Source organism: Dromiciops gliroides, chromosome 2 (assembly GCF_019393635.1).
Source record: "Dromiciops gliroides isolate mDroGli1 chromosome 2, mDroGli1.pri, whole genome shotgun sequence".
NCBI classification, from domain to species: Eukaryota; Metazoa; Chordata; class Mammalia; order Microbiotheria; family Microbiotheriidae; genus Dromiciops; species Dromiciops gliroides.
The window spans coordinates 168671586-168686839 of NC_057862.1; the positions used below are offsets into that span (position 1 = coordinate 168671586).

The 15254-nt window shown below is 38.2% G+C and overlaps 1 protein-coding gene across 2 annotated transcripts in view; it reads left to right on the forward strand.

Annotated features, from left to right (window-relative positions):
* The window catches only part of ATP8B4 (ATPase phospholipid transporting 8B4 (putative)), a 413855-nt gene that overhangs the window by 15498 nt on the left and 383103 nt on the right, over positions 1–15254 (forward strand). The window lies entirely within an intron of this gene.

Below are 15254 nucleotides of genomic sequence, written 5' to 3' on the forward strand. Positions count from 1 at the left end.
TGGAATTAAAATGTCTACTTCACTTTTTATGATTATCTTTATCCCTTGTTTGGTCAAGAGTTCTCTGCCATCCATAGTTATTAGTTATTTCCTTTGATTATCTTGATTTGTTTCACAGTTACATCATGCATCCATATGGAAATCCATTGAGGCATATGGTGTGAGATGTTAGTCTAAACCTAATTTGTTCCAGACTACTTTATAGCATTTAAAAAATATCAAAAAGGGAGTCTTATCCAAGTAGTTGATGTTCATAGGTTTATTAGGTCTCTCTACTTAAAGCTTCTCTTCACTCTAATCAGTCCTCTACAAAAACTGCCAAGTGATTTTCCTAAGGTTCAAGTGTGATCATTCACTCTCCTACTCTATAAACTCTGTTGGCTTCCTATTGCCTCTAGGATCAAATATAAATTCAGTTTGGAATTTCAGTCTCTCACAACTTAGCCCCATTCTGCCTTTCCAGTCTTTTACCTGTACTCCCCTCCATGAACTCTTTGAACCAACTATAGCGGTCTATTTGCTGTACTGTGTGCATCCTCTTTGATTTGAATGCCTTGGCACTAGATGAACCCCATGTCTGCAATGCATTCCTTTCCCATTTCCCTGGTTTTCCTTCAAGATGAAGCTTAAGAGCCATGTTCTAAAAAAAAACTTTCTGGTCTCTTTAGTTTTCTAGTGCACCCCATCTCCAAACTACTTTGTATTCATTTTTATATGTATTCTGTATACATTTATATAAGTACATATTGTTTTCCTGTTATAATGTAGCTCCTTGAAGGAGGACATTGCTTCACTTTTGTCTTTTTTTTTCTTCCTTTTTTTGCCCTGCAGCTAGCTGCAGTTCCACTCTCCTGACTGGTAACCAGGAGAAACTAAGTGACTTAGCTTGGCACTCTCAGGAAATCACACAATCTCCTTTTCATTTTGTACTTATGTGCATACTTCTTCCCCTCTTGCTCTGGGAACTATAATAAAATCAACACTATCATAGCCTCTGGAAATGGCTGTTAGTGGATGAACTGCCCTATTATGTTGCTCACTCTCTTTGTGACTTCCCAGACCATACATAACTCCTTACCTTGGCTACCCCTTCCTTGTTACATTGCTTGTCTTTCCCATATGATAGTCTCATTTTATATTTGTATGCCAGCACTGAGTGCAGGCTTAAGAAATGCTGTCTCCTTCCTTCCTTCCTTCCTTCCTTCCTTCCTTCCTTCCTTCTTCCTTCCCTTCCTTCCTTCCTTTCCTTCCTTCCTTCCTTCCTTCCTTCCTTCCTTCCTCCAGCACTTAGCACAGTACTGACAAAGTAAACACAATGCTGATTGATTGATTGATGGATTGATGGTAGATGCTGGGATAAAAAGAGAAAATGAAAATCACTGGTGCCTGAAACATAGAGGTAGTTGATAGTAAATGTTTATTGGCTTATGGACCCCTCCCTACCCTCAATGAACTTACAATCTACTGGGGGACATATTAGTAAATAAGTAAATGTGTATGGGGTTGGTTATTTGAAAAGGAAGAGAGCTCTACCAACTAGGGGGATTAAGAAAGTCTTTCAATAAGAAACTCATTACAGTAGCTGAGGGGAGGGAGATGGAGAGGGAGAGAGGGAGAGAGGGAGAGAGGGAGAGAGGAAGAGAGGGAGAGAGAGAGAGAGAGAGAGAGAGAGAGAGAGAGAGAGAGAGAGAGGAGAGAGGAGAGAGAGAGAGAGGATTTAAATATTCCTATTTCTAGTTTCATTTATTAGTGAATATTGAATTAATGCCCACTAGATGGCAGCTCAATCCCAGGAATGTCTGACTTCTCATGGGTGCCCCTTAAAAAGTTCTGGGAATAATCTAGTTTGGTACTGGAAAAACTAAATCTGATCCCAAATCAACGTCAGTGCCTTTCTATAGCTGGCCTGTCGAATTGAAGAAGAAATGAAGCATTCAAATCATTTTCAGATATGGTAGTATTGAAAGATTTTTGGGTAGAGGCTATTTATTGCTGTGTATTAAAAGGGAAATCTCATATTCATCCTTTGCTTCCTATTTGGCTGTCCATGATCTTCATTTGAAAAAGGAACAAAAAAAATGACATAATTTAAACAGAGGGGGAATCATTCTTTTTGGAACTACTGTAGCAATTAATTTTTAAGGATTATAAAAATTACATAATATTCTTTCAGTGGTTTCTTCAGAACAAAATTATTTTTTGCCTATTGTGAGCATGAAACTGAATTGGAACCTGTGAGATGGAGGAAGAATTAGATGGCTTATTCTCTGCCTTTCACAATACAAAGGAAAGTGTCTTTAAATGCGAAATAATACAGAAGAAGTTGGGTCTGTAAGTGCAGAGGGGAGGCAGGATCAGAGTGAATGGGGAATGGTCAGGGAAGGCTGCCTTAGACAAGGCAAAATTTGAATTGAGTTTCAAAGGGAATTGTGATTAGGTAGGCATTCTAGTTTTGAGAAATGACTCAAAGAAAGAATAAAATTTGCATAATATATGTTCATTTATTAAGGCCTAATCCTCATTATAACAAAGGTAAGTATGACTTAAAAAACCATGGCAGGGGCAGCTAGGTAAAGCAGTGGATAAAGCACTGGTCCTGGATTCAGGAGGACCTGAGTTCAAATCCGGCCTCAGACATTTGACACTTACTAGCTGTGTGACCCTGGGCAAGTCACTTAACCCTCATTGCCCTGCAGAACCCCTCCCCCCCCCCAAAACAACAACAACAACAAAAAACCATGGCAAATCTTATGTCAAATTTGGACAGCTGAGAAATATGTAGCTTCATAGACTGGGTTGCAAAAACAAACAAACAAACAAAAATATACCTGACTGGCAGCTCTCATATATAAAAATTACTTAAGGATGCATATTTCTCCTTTAATTACACCTCTGAATACCTATGTAATCCCTCACCCCAACCATACATTTTCTCTGTCCATACATGCCCATTAGTTCCTTTAGGCATGGTTGAAGACTGACTTTTCACAAGTAGTCACGTTTGATTATTCTCCCTCAATTGACCACTCTCCTGCTTGCTATTTATTTCCTTAAAAATAATCTAGGGGAAACTAGGTGGTACAGTGGATAAAGCACCAGCCCTGGATTCAGGAAGACCTGAGTTCAAATCTGGCCTCAGACATTTGACACTTACTAGCTGTGTGACCCTGGGCAAGTCACTTAACTCCTGTTGCCCCCCCCCAAAGAATAATCTAGTCACTTTTCACTTGTTTAAATGGGTAGCATATTGCTTGCCTTCTCAATGGATGGGGAAGGGTGGGGGGTACGGGGGAGACTGAATTTGGACTGAAAATTTAATAAATTAAAAAAAAATCTCCTTACCTAGTCACTTTGTGTTATAGTAGCTTGTCCTTGTTTCTAGGTAAAATGCCTTCTTTATAGATCTTTGGATTTCATCACTATGCTCATTCAAGGTGGTCCAATGAACACCTTTATTATACTTTACCCCTATCCCTCTTTTACCTTACTGTGTAATGGTTTCTTTAGAAAGGCTGCCCTCTGCTGGTTCTGGGCAATGATTCAGGAAAACAACACTGGACAGATGTCACAGTTGTTACTTTTCTCTTTGTCTTTTACTCATCAATCAATCAATCAATCACTCAATCAATCAATTCATTCACTCACTCACTCGTTTGTTTTGTCATGTGTCTGTCTGTCTGTCTGTCTATCTATCTATCTATGTATCTAATAACATTTTGAGTTGTGAGCTATCTCCTTCCCTCCCTCCCAACCCTGCACTAGAAAAGGCCAACATTTGACACAGATGCACACACATATGTGAAACCATAAAATATACATTTCTATATATAAGTTATTTCTCTGGACGTGGATGGCATCTTCATTCATATGTCCTTGGTAGTGAATTTGAATCTTCATATTACTCAGATTAATTTAATCATTCACAGTTAGTCTTTGAACACTATTGCTGTTACTGAATACGATGTTCTCTTGGTTCTATTCATTTCATTCTTCATTATTTCATGAAAGACTTTCCATGCTTTTCTAAAATCAACCTGCTCATCATTTCTTACAGCACATTAGTATCCCATCACAATCACATACCACAACTTATCTTTTCTAGGATTTCCTACATGACAACTTGATTATCAAAGCAAATTATTTAGTTAATTTGGAATGTACTGTACCAACGCACCTCTCCACCCAGTGTTGTTTTCAGAATTTCTTCTGAATTCATTTAGAGGAGAATATAACTATCAACAGTTTTCAGTACACAGGCAAATGGCACTAACTTTTAGGTAAAACACCTACGTTGATAACATGTGATATACCAATTTTTCACAATTCTTGATGATGTCTTCCTCACTGTGGAATGAAATGCCCAGGTGTTTATCACTGCATGCAACTTGGAGTCCTGTGGACCACATTCCTTCTATATATGGCTGTATAATCACAACAAATTTCTATAAGTTGTTGTTCAATGTTTGCCTATTTCTACAGGGATCCTATCAGCACTAGGCCCTTTCTCTAATGAGAGTCTGATGGAGTAAAATTTCAGACAGTTTTGGTTATTGTTTTTGCAGGCTATCAGCTAGCTGTAGATGTCAATCAGCTAGTAGGGAATATTGCAGTAGAGATTACTTAGGATTCCATGAACTAACATTCTTTAGTAGATGCTAGGACCCAAGGAAGAAGGCTCCTAATCTTCCTCCCTGGCTTCTGGGATGGAATTGTCTAGAAACTTTAGCAAGTTGAATAGGGAAAGATGTTAACAGTTCCCTTATGTACTTTCTGGTACAGTACATTTCTCATTATTTCCCAGAATGAGGTGGCTCGGGTTGGGGTGGGGGTGGGGGAGGAGGAAACTGCAGGTTTGGGCTTTTTATTTAATTTCAAACAACATCAGTTCACCAAAAAATCCTCCAAAACGCCCATTATTTTATAGCTTTTAAAAAATAAACAGAATGTCCCCTTTGTCATCCTTCCTCTATCACTGATTTTTTTTTCTTTGTGGGGCATTGAGGGTTAAGTGACTTGCCCAGGGTCACACAGCTAGTAAGTGTTAAGTGTCTGAGGCCAGATTTGAAATCAGGTCCTCCTGAATCCAGGGCCAGATTTATCTACTGCACCACCTAGTTGCCCCTATCACTGATTTTCAATCTCTAGACCTCTACAGATTCATTCCCTACTGCCTACAAATATGCCCATGTCTCCCCCATCCTGAAAAAAACCCACTCATTTGATCTTCCCATCCCCACTAACTATCATCCTGTAGGTACCTCCACTTTCTCTCCTCCCACTCTCTTATTAACCTTTTATATTCTGGCTTCCAATCTTATCATTCCATCAAAACTCATCTCCAAAGTTACTAAAGATCTCTTAGTTGTCAAATCCAATGACCTTTTCTCAATCCTCATTCTCCTCAGTCTCTCTTCAGTCTTTGACACCACTGATCATCCTCTCCCCTTTGATATCCTCTTCTCTTGGGGTTTTTGGGACAACTCTCCCTCTTGGTTTTCCTCCTATTTATTTGACTACTGCTTTTTGGTCTCCTTTGCTCCACAGGGCTTTTCCCTATGTCTCCTCCTCTTTCTGTATACTACATCTCTTGCTGATCTCATCACCTCCAATGGCTTTAATTACTATCTCTATGCTAATGACTCCTATAACTACCAATCCCGCCCCGGCCTCTCTGCTAGCCTCTAGTCTTGTATCTCCATCTGCCTTTAAGATATCTGAAACTGGATGCCCAGTAGACATCTTAAACTCAACATGTCCAAAATACAATTTATTATCTTTTCCCCTAGACATGTTTCCCCTCCCCCTTCCCTTATTCCTAGGATAACACTGTCCTCCCAGTACCTCAGGCAAGCAACCTAGGAGTCATCTTATACTTTTTACTATCTGTCACTGCCTATGTCCAATCTGTTGCCAAGCCCTGTTGACTCCATCTTTGTAACGTCTTTTGAATACACCTCCTTTTGTCTTCAGACCCTTCCATTACTCTGGTCCTTATCACCTCATGCCTAGACTGTTGCAATAACTGCTGGTGGGTCTTCATGCCTCAGATCTCCCCACTCCAACTTATCCTCCATTCAGCCACCAAAGTGATTTTCCTAAAACACAGGTCTGACTATATTATACCACCTCCCCCCCCATGTACCTTAATTAACACCAATGGTTCCTTATTGCCTCTAGGATCAAATACAAAATCCTGTTTGATATCTAAAGCCTTTAATAACCTGGCCCTCAGAGCGGCTAGGTGGCACAGTGGATCAAGCACTGGCCCTGGAGTTGGGAGGATCTGAGTTCAAATCTGACCTCAGATACTTGACACTTACTAGTTCTGTGACCCTGGTGGGCAAGTCATTTAAACCTCATTGCCTCACCAAAAAAAAAAAAATAATAACCTGGCCCTCATCTACCTTTCCAGTTTTCTTATACCTTCCCCCACATTATGTATTTACTCTTTTTTAAAAAATAAAAGTATTTTATTATTTTCCAGTTACATGTATATATATATATATATATATTTACTCTTCAATCCGATGACCCTTCTTGATGGACCTTCTTGATATTTCATGAACAAATCACTTCATCTCTTGGCTCTGGCACTTTCTCTGACTATCCCCCATGCCTGGAATGGTCTCCTTCCTCATTTCTTCTTGGCTTCCTTTAAGTCCCAATTAAAATCCTATTGTCTACAAGAAGACTTTTGCAACCTTTCTTAATTCTAGTGCCTTCCCTCTGTTAATTATTTCTTATTTATCTTCTATATAGCTTGATCATATACAATCATCCCATGACATTCTCAGTTTTTATATTCATGGTTTTGGTTATTTGTGAGTTGTTGGCCATTGATAATTAAATGGGAATTTTTGGAGATCTGCAGCATACTATGTAAAATAACAGATGCCATATGTATGTAAAGAAAGCTGATTTTTTAGTAAGTCATAAATGCAGAAATACTGTGTATTATTAACATATTTTATAATTTGCTACTATAAATACACATACATAAATTTATTATAAACAGTTGGATTTTGTTAAAAGTTTCAGTACACTAAAGAACTATGGGCTATGCACTCTTTGAGAATGCCTCCTCTTTGTTTCTCTACTATCTAGACTCAGTCACATGATTTCTCCCACAGTGCTCTTTATATCTTGTGCTTTTCACAGGAGAAGAAAATCCAGAAAGCAGTTAGTTGCTGCGGCTATACCAGCAGCTTTGAATGCTGCATGTGATATACTAATCTCTGTCCTGTAGAAACTGCAACTTTTTTTTTTTAATGGGTACAGTATGTTGTTTTACTTTTTTTTTGGTATTAAATAAATATAATCAGAATTATTAAAAATAAAGGTTTGGGGGGGCAGCTAGGTGACACAGTAGATAAAGCACTGGCCCTGGATTCAGGAGGACCTGAGTTCAAATCCAGCCTCAGACACTTGACACTTACTAGCTGTGTGACCCCAGGCAAGTCACTTAACCCTCATTGCCCCACAAAAACAAACAAACAAACAAACAAACAAAAATAAAGGTTTGGGGTGGGATTTAGAGTTGTTAGTTTTTTCAAATGGGGGGTTATCCTCTGCCTCCTTGAATGTCTAGAGATGACTGTACATTTGTTTATTGATTCCCTTTTGGATTGTGAGCTCTTGGAGGGCAGAGACTCTCCTTTGCCTTTTTTTCTATGCCTCTTTTTGTATTGCCAGTGCTTATCACAGTCTTTGGCACATAGTAGGTGCCTAACAAATGTTGATTGATTCATTGACATCATTAAGGCTTGGACCAATAGGGGTCATGCTTTGCAGTATGACTAATCATGTAGAAGCATTCAGGCTTGGACAATAATGCCAGAGAAATTGGAACAAAATCTAAAGAGAGCTCAGATACCTAGTCCTGCAAGCCCAGGAAAAAAAAAACCCCAACCCCCAATCCCCAAACCATACAATTTCAATAATACAAGGTGGTGACCAAAATACAAAAACAATTCTAAATCGTGAAACAGAAAGTCTTTTGGAAACAAATCAGGTCTTCTGGTGTGCTATAGCTCCCATTCTGTTCAATGCTTTGTTTTTGTTTGTATTTTTCCCCCATTGAATAATGAAAGTCAGCTAGGTGGATGGATACAGTGTTGAATCTGGAGTTAGGAAGACTTGAATTCAAATCTGGCCTCAGTCACTTACTAGCTGTGTGACCCTAGTCAAGGCTCTTAACCTCTGTCTGCCTCAGTTTTCTCATCTGTAAAATGGGGATAATGATAGGATATCTTTCCCAGGGTTGTTGTGAAGATGAAATGTGATATGTTTGCAAACCTTAAAGTGCTATGTAAATGCTAGCTCTTATGTATGCAAAGTACTTTATGGACCTTAAATGTCAGGTTATAAATTCCACCCCCCCCCCGACTTTCATTATAATTCCAATAATTTACCCTCCTTTCTGAAAAGTTCTTTGAGTTGACAGTGGGCTCCTCAGTTTAAAGCTCACCTCGGCTTATAAGTATTACTCTTTTCATTTACATTGTAGCCACTGTATCTGTGGTTTCCCTCATTTTGTTAACATTACTCTGCATCATTTTACATAGGTCTTCCCTTGTTTCTCTAATTCCTCATATTTGTCATTTTTTATGACCCTGTAATATTCCTTTGCATTCATATAATACAACTGTTTTAGCCATTCTTGAGTTCATGATATCCACTTTGTTTCCAGTTTTTTTTTTTACTATCACAAAAGGTATTGCTATGAATATTTTGGGTCATGTGGAATTGATATTTTTGCTGATTCTCCTTAGTATGCTAAGGCTATGTGCCCACCAGTGGGATCAAATGGTATGAACGGTTTAGTCACTTTTCTTGCATGATTCTAAATTCTTTTCCAGACTGGTTGGACCAGTCCACAGTTCCACCAACAGTATATTTGTCTTCTCCAGACAGTCTCTTCTTAAATAGTTAATGCTTTATAAGACACACACACACACATACACATTTCATGTGAATAGGTAAATATAAGGAATCATGATTCAATTCAATTCATTCATTAAGAAGTTATTAAATGCCTACTATATGCAGGATCCTGCTCTAGGCACAGTGGCTACAAAGACAAAAAAAAAATGCAACAGTTACTGTCCTCACATAGATTATTGTTGTTTGTGAACTGAATCATAGTTTGTAAAACAAATCACTGTTCCTTACTATACAAATCCATAAATACAGATTTTTACATTGTGTTTTCTTAAGACATCCCTCTATAGAGGCATAAATAGAAGGGAAACCTCATTATTATGCCCTTACCCTATCCCTTTCTCATCTGTTTTTCATTAGCCTTTATATAATGTTCCGTTTATTTATTTACATTTTAAAAATAATTTTTGTATGTATTTCTGTTTTTACATCATTTACATTTTCCATTGTATTTCTTCCCAAGAGCCATCCCTGATAACAGGAAATATAAAATAGGGAAAAAGTAAAAGTTCAACAAAACTAACCAATATATTGAAAATATCATAAGTTATATGTAGTATTCCATACCCACTGTCTCCTACTTCCTCAAAGAAGTAGTAGTCATGGGGCAGCTAGGTGGCGCAGTGGATAAAGCATCGGCCTTGGATTCAGGAGTACCTGAGTTCGAATCCAGCCTCAGACACTTGACATTTACTAGCTGTGTGACCCTGGGCAAGTCACTTAACCCCCATTGCCCCTCCCCCCCAAAAAAAGTAGTAGTCGTGGGGTACATAATGTCCATATTAGAGAACAACCATTATTTTGCTTTTCTGCTTAACAAGGTCATCAAAATCAATTCATGTTAAATAACAGGGGTTAAGGGTGGGAATGGTCAGTTCAAATTCACATTCAGCCAAAATTTACTGAGTGCCTACTGTATGAAACTTATAAAAACAACAACTGGTTATAGGGCACAACAACTAGGTAAAGAGCAAAAAACTCAGTTTAATGTGTAAATTTGGCCTCAACAGTAGTGTCTGAATATTTGTCATCATGTGGAAAAAAAAACCCATCGAGATGGTGTACTAGATTTTTCATTTTTCGCTTGTGCTTGGTTTGGCATCTCACCCATAGAGCCAAAGGGTACACTTGTAGGTGCTTACCTTTATCTGGGTTACGCCCTGGCAACCCAAACATGCTCAGATAACCAGCAAGTGGAAGAATGGGTCTTTGAAGTCTGTGAAAAATTAGAGAATGCTTTACACTACAATGCTGTCTGTATAATCACTGGTTTGCGTAATCTCACATACAGCTGAACGCCAGACACATGGCCTCCATAAATCCTACTGTAAAAGTGGATGAGGGTGGTCCTGTTTACTTAAACTCCATGACTGAGTAGGCATGGTTAGCATCAATCACAGTAATCAAGACAATCAGGAGATTTCTAAGCGGGGCTGCCCTATCTCACTGTATTCACATAACTACCTTAAAAACATCGGGAAGAAGAAGGCCTGTGACATGTGGATGATCTATATTCAAAGTGGGATAAAAAAGAACTGACCCATCTATCGTTGAAATGTATACACAAAACATTATAAACTGTCTTGTGGTCCTACTATTTAATTCTTTGGAACTTTGGGGGAGGGATATGTGGTAGATCTATCAATGAGAGATTGCTTATATTGTAGAACCCTTAGAAATATGGTAGGGTGCAAACAGAACTGGATTGTGGAGTCACAGGACACTGAGATTTAAATTCCAGTACTGCCATATGTTCAACCTGTGTGACTCTGGACAAATCATTTTATGTCTCTGGGTCTCAATTTTCTCATCTGCAAAATGAGATTAGAGTAGATGACCTCTAACATCTCTTCTAGCTTGAAATGGTGCCTTTACTCTTGACCAAAGTGAGTTTGCTAGTGGAAAGTAGCATGGGGTCATGGGAAGCCTGCTGTACTATGAATACAGCTTCAGTCTCTGCCTTGTAAACTTGTTCTCTGACCTTGAGTAAACTACTTAAACTCTCTGATCTTAGTTTCTTCACTTTTAAAATGAGAGGGGGGGCAGCTAGATGGCGCAGTGGTTAAAGCACCGGCCCTGGATTCAGGAGTACCTGAGTTCAAATCCGGCCTCAGACACTTGACACTTACTAGCTGTGTGACTCTGGGCAAGTCACTTAACCCCCATTGCCTAAAAAAATAAAATAAAATAAAATAAAATGAGAGGGAAAGTCTCTAAAACCTCTAAGACCCTTTCCAGCCCTAAATCCAATTTGTCTTTATGTAAGATTCCTATTTAAGTTGTTTTACTATGGTGACATCAATATTTTGCAGCAGTTTTCTTTACAGCAGGCACTAACTTCCACCCTGATGACATGTGACAAGTGAAATTCTAAATCATTTTTCTCTGTGCAGTGCGAGAGCGGGAATGCATTGGTTTGTCAGTCTGATAGGCTAAAACACATGGTGCAATTGTGAAGTAATTCTTTCAAATTGTTAAAAATGACAACAGTATAAGTACTGTAATAACTTGTGTGCAAGTTACTCCAAACCCTTAAAATACATCTAATGAGAGTTATTGCTCATTCAACTTTATATGTTTTAGATTAATTTTTATGAATTAAATTTTCTAATTTTTAAAGTAACAAGTATTTTTTTGTTTTGTTTTTGGTGAGGCAATTGGGGTTAAGTGACTTACCCAGGGTCACACAGCTAGTAAGTGTCAAGTGTCTGGAGCTGGATTTGAACTCAGGTACTCCTAAATCCAGGGGCAGTATTTTATCCACTTCGCCACCTAGCTGTCCCCAAAGTAACAAGTATTTTTAAAAGTTAATCTGTCCCTATCACTACCACCTTCTCTCCTCATCTCCCACCAAATTGACCAAATTAGGATAAAATCCAACATTTTCCAATATATATGCCTGGCAAAAATAAATCCCCACATTGACCATGCCTGAAAATGTGTCTTTCTCATCACTTTAAGTTCGTCACCTCTCTCAGGAGGTAAGTGGCATGTTTTGTCTTCATTCTTTTGATCTTGTGATTTATCATTGCACTGATCTGAGTTATGCAGTCTTTCAAAATTATTTTTCTCTATAATTGTGTTTCATTGTGGGTTTGTTTGTTTTTGTGGGGCAATGAGAGTTAAGTGACTTGCCCAGGTTCACACAGCTAGTAAGTAAATGTTGTTTTCATTGTATAGAATCTTCTCCTAGTTCTGCTCACTTTGGTCTGCAATAGTTTATCAAAATCTTACCATTTTCTTCTGAAACTGTCCATTTGATTATTTCTTATGGCATTAACATCATTTTAATATGCTACAATTTGTTGTTTTACTATATTTGCTAATATTTTATTTAAAATTACATAGTATTGTACAGTGCACAGCACTTTCATATAAATTATTTCATTTGATTTTCACAATAGAAATCTGTGAGGTTTGTAAGTATAGACGTATCACATTGATCATGGTTAATTGTATTTTTCCAATGCTATCCTTCTCCAAACCTCATTCCAAGCAGAACAAAATCAACTTAGCTTTAGGTGAAACAAAGTTGGAAGGGGGCAGTTGCAGCAACAGGGCAAGAGACATATCCCCTATTAGGCTATAAACTTTGTGAAGGGAGGAACTGCTCTATTTTTCATTTTTTTGTGTGTGTGTGTGGGGCAATGGGGATTAAGTGACTTGCCCAGGGTCACACAGCTGGTAAGTGTCAAGTGTCTGAGGTCAGATTTGAACTCAGGTCCTCCTGAATCCAGGGCCAGTGCTTTATCCACTGCGCCACCTAGCTGTCCCCTATTTTTAATTTTTCAAACCCCAGGTTTAACAGATGGGGATATTGATAGGATCTGGACCCATGATTCCATTGGTATAGGGAACTCACAGGTGAGGAAACTCCCTCTACTAATTCAAATTGTTAACTTCTCTGCAACTCATAGTCTTGGAGAGTTGACTAGAGGTTGAGAGGTTGTTATTTGCCCTGCATGACACCAGTATCCACTATTCCATGCTACCTTGTACATAATAGTTGATTAAAATTCTTGTTGAAACTTTAATTGAATTTCTGCACAGTCAAAATATGGATTATTAAAGCTCACAATTATTTATTAAAGAGACCTGGAATTAGCCTATGTAATTCTGGGGAATGCTGGCCTGGGCTAAGTTAAGTTGAGCTGTTTGGATGCACTAATAGACTGGATGTGTGGAGACTTGACATACCAAGTCATCAAGGGGGACTATCAGATTTCCTTCTCCTTAGCAGTCACAGATATTGAAGACCCAGAAAAGGAAGTTTTCATCACCAAAGTCCTTGGTACTGTCAAATGGTTAAGTGGATGTGGCTTTATCACTGGAAATGACATTAAAGAAAGTGCATTAACATCTGCTTTGCTGCTGGCCTCCTATCTGGGTTATTTTTTCTTACAGGAAGGAGAATTCTTGAGTGCAGGTATTGTCTTGATTTTTTCTATTTGAATTCCTAACACTTAGAACTGTGCTTTGAACATAGAAAGCACTTAATAAGTACTTTTTTCATTCATTCATTTATGGAGGGGGAAGGGTAGAATGCTTGAGATCCGTGAATAAGCATCAGATACTATAGGGAAATATTACTAGAAGAGGGACAGGAAGAGGTATTAACTCTTTCATCTAAAGGGAACCCTTTCATCTCTAGTTTCAGAAAGTCTAAGATGTGTTTGGACATTAAAAAAATGACAGGAACTAGACTTGTGTAGAGAATGGCCAGGTGAGGAAACCCCCTCTTATCAATGAAGCTATGTACTTTCTCTGCAATTTATAATCTTAGAGAGTTCCCTAAGCATTGAGGGGTTCCCAGGGTCACAAAGCCATGATGCTATTTGAAAAAAAAAACACAATATCAACTAATAATCTATTTTCCACTTCTAAGTAAAGTATATTTTATCTTTCCTGAAGAACAGAGCAATGGGAAGATAATCCAAGTTCAATGTGTGGAAGGGAGAAAGAAACTGTTTAGATCTGGAACCAGGGGAATCAGGAGCGGAACACTTTTGCTATTTCTTTCTTGCAGAGGGTAGAGAAGTATGGTGACGGTGTCTTTGAACTTGAAGAAATTTGGTAAAAAGTTTAAGATAATCTTATCATCTCCTTCTGCCCTAGCCTCCATAACTCTTCTTTTTCTTTGTGTTTAGAAGTAGCAAGGTAAAATAATTAGTGTGAAGCTTCTTGGCTGGGTATGGGACTGCTTCTAATAAGGTCAGCCTGCTAATCAGTGAACTCTTTATTAAGTACTTAATAATTTTCTGTGATATTTAATAACCCTAAGGGAAGAAGGATGGTAAAACTTCAAGGCTGAACTAAACTCATGCTCAGTCCTAGTCAAATGATGTTGCTGTAGGTAGTCCAGAATTTAGCATGGTACTTGATTTTAGCATTATTTGGGGCAAGTTCTTTGACTTTTCTGGGTTTCAGTTTCAACTCTAAAATGAAATCTCTGGGGTTCCTTCTAGCTTTTGATCTATTTTACATGACCTATATTAGACCCATTTAACAGGTGAGGAAAATGAGGCTCAAAGAAATTAAGTGATTTGCCCAAGATCACAGATCTAATTAAGTAGCAGATTTGGGACTTCAAAACAGGTCTTCTGACTTTGTCTAATATTTTTTGTACAGTTCAATTCAAGGAATTTATTAACACTTGCTATATGCAAGGCACTATAATTAATGCTGGGAATACAAAGATGAAAAAGTAGTGTAGTTTCTACCCTCAAAGAACTTACAATCTAAATACAACATAGAATATATTAGGGTCCTAGAATTGATTAGGACAAAGTGTTCTAGAAAAATATGAGGAAGGAGAGATCACTTTCAGCTGGGGAGTATGGAGGAAAGTTGAGGTGGTACCTGACTTTGGGTCTTGAAAGATTTCAATAGGTGGAGATAAGGAAGGGGTACTTTCTAGAAATGGAGGATAATCTGTTCACATGGGAAAAATGGGATTTGGAAAAAAGTTGAGATAATAGCTACTACCCCAGTTTGGTCAGTGTGGACAGTGTGAGTGAAAAGCAGTAGTATGAAACAATACTGGAAAAGTGGGTTGGAGACAGACCATGAAAGGCAAGAGAGATTCACTGAAATTTTTGAGCGAGAAGAACATTGTTTAATTCAGGGTCAGTAAAATACGACCTGAAGGCAAAATTTGGTCCCATGACTGCTGTGGCAGTACCAAAACAAGCTGTGGGCAGAATTTGGTCCTTGAGACATAGCCTGCTAACTTCAGGTCTAGCCACATCATGTCTAGACGTCTAGTTATGTAGACCTGAGCAAAAAAAAAAAAATAGACAGTGATTTATTTAGTG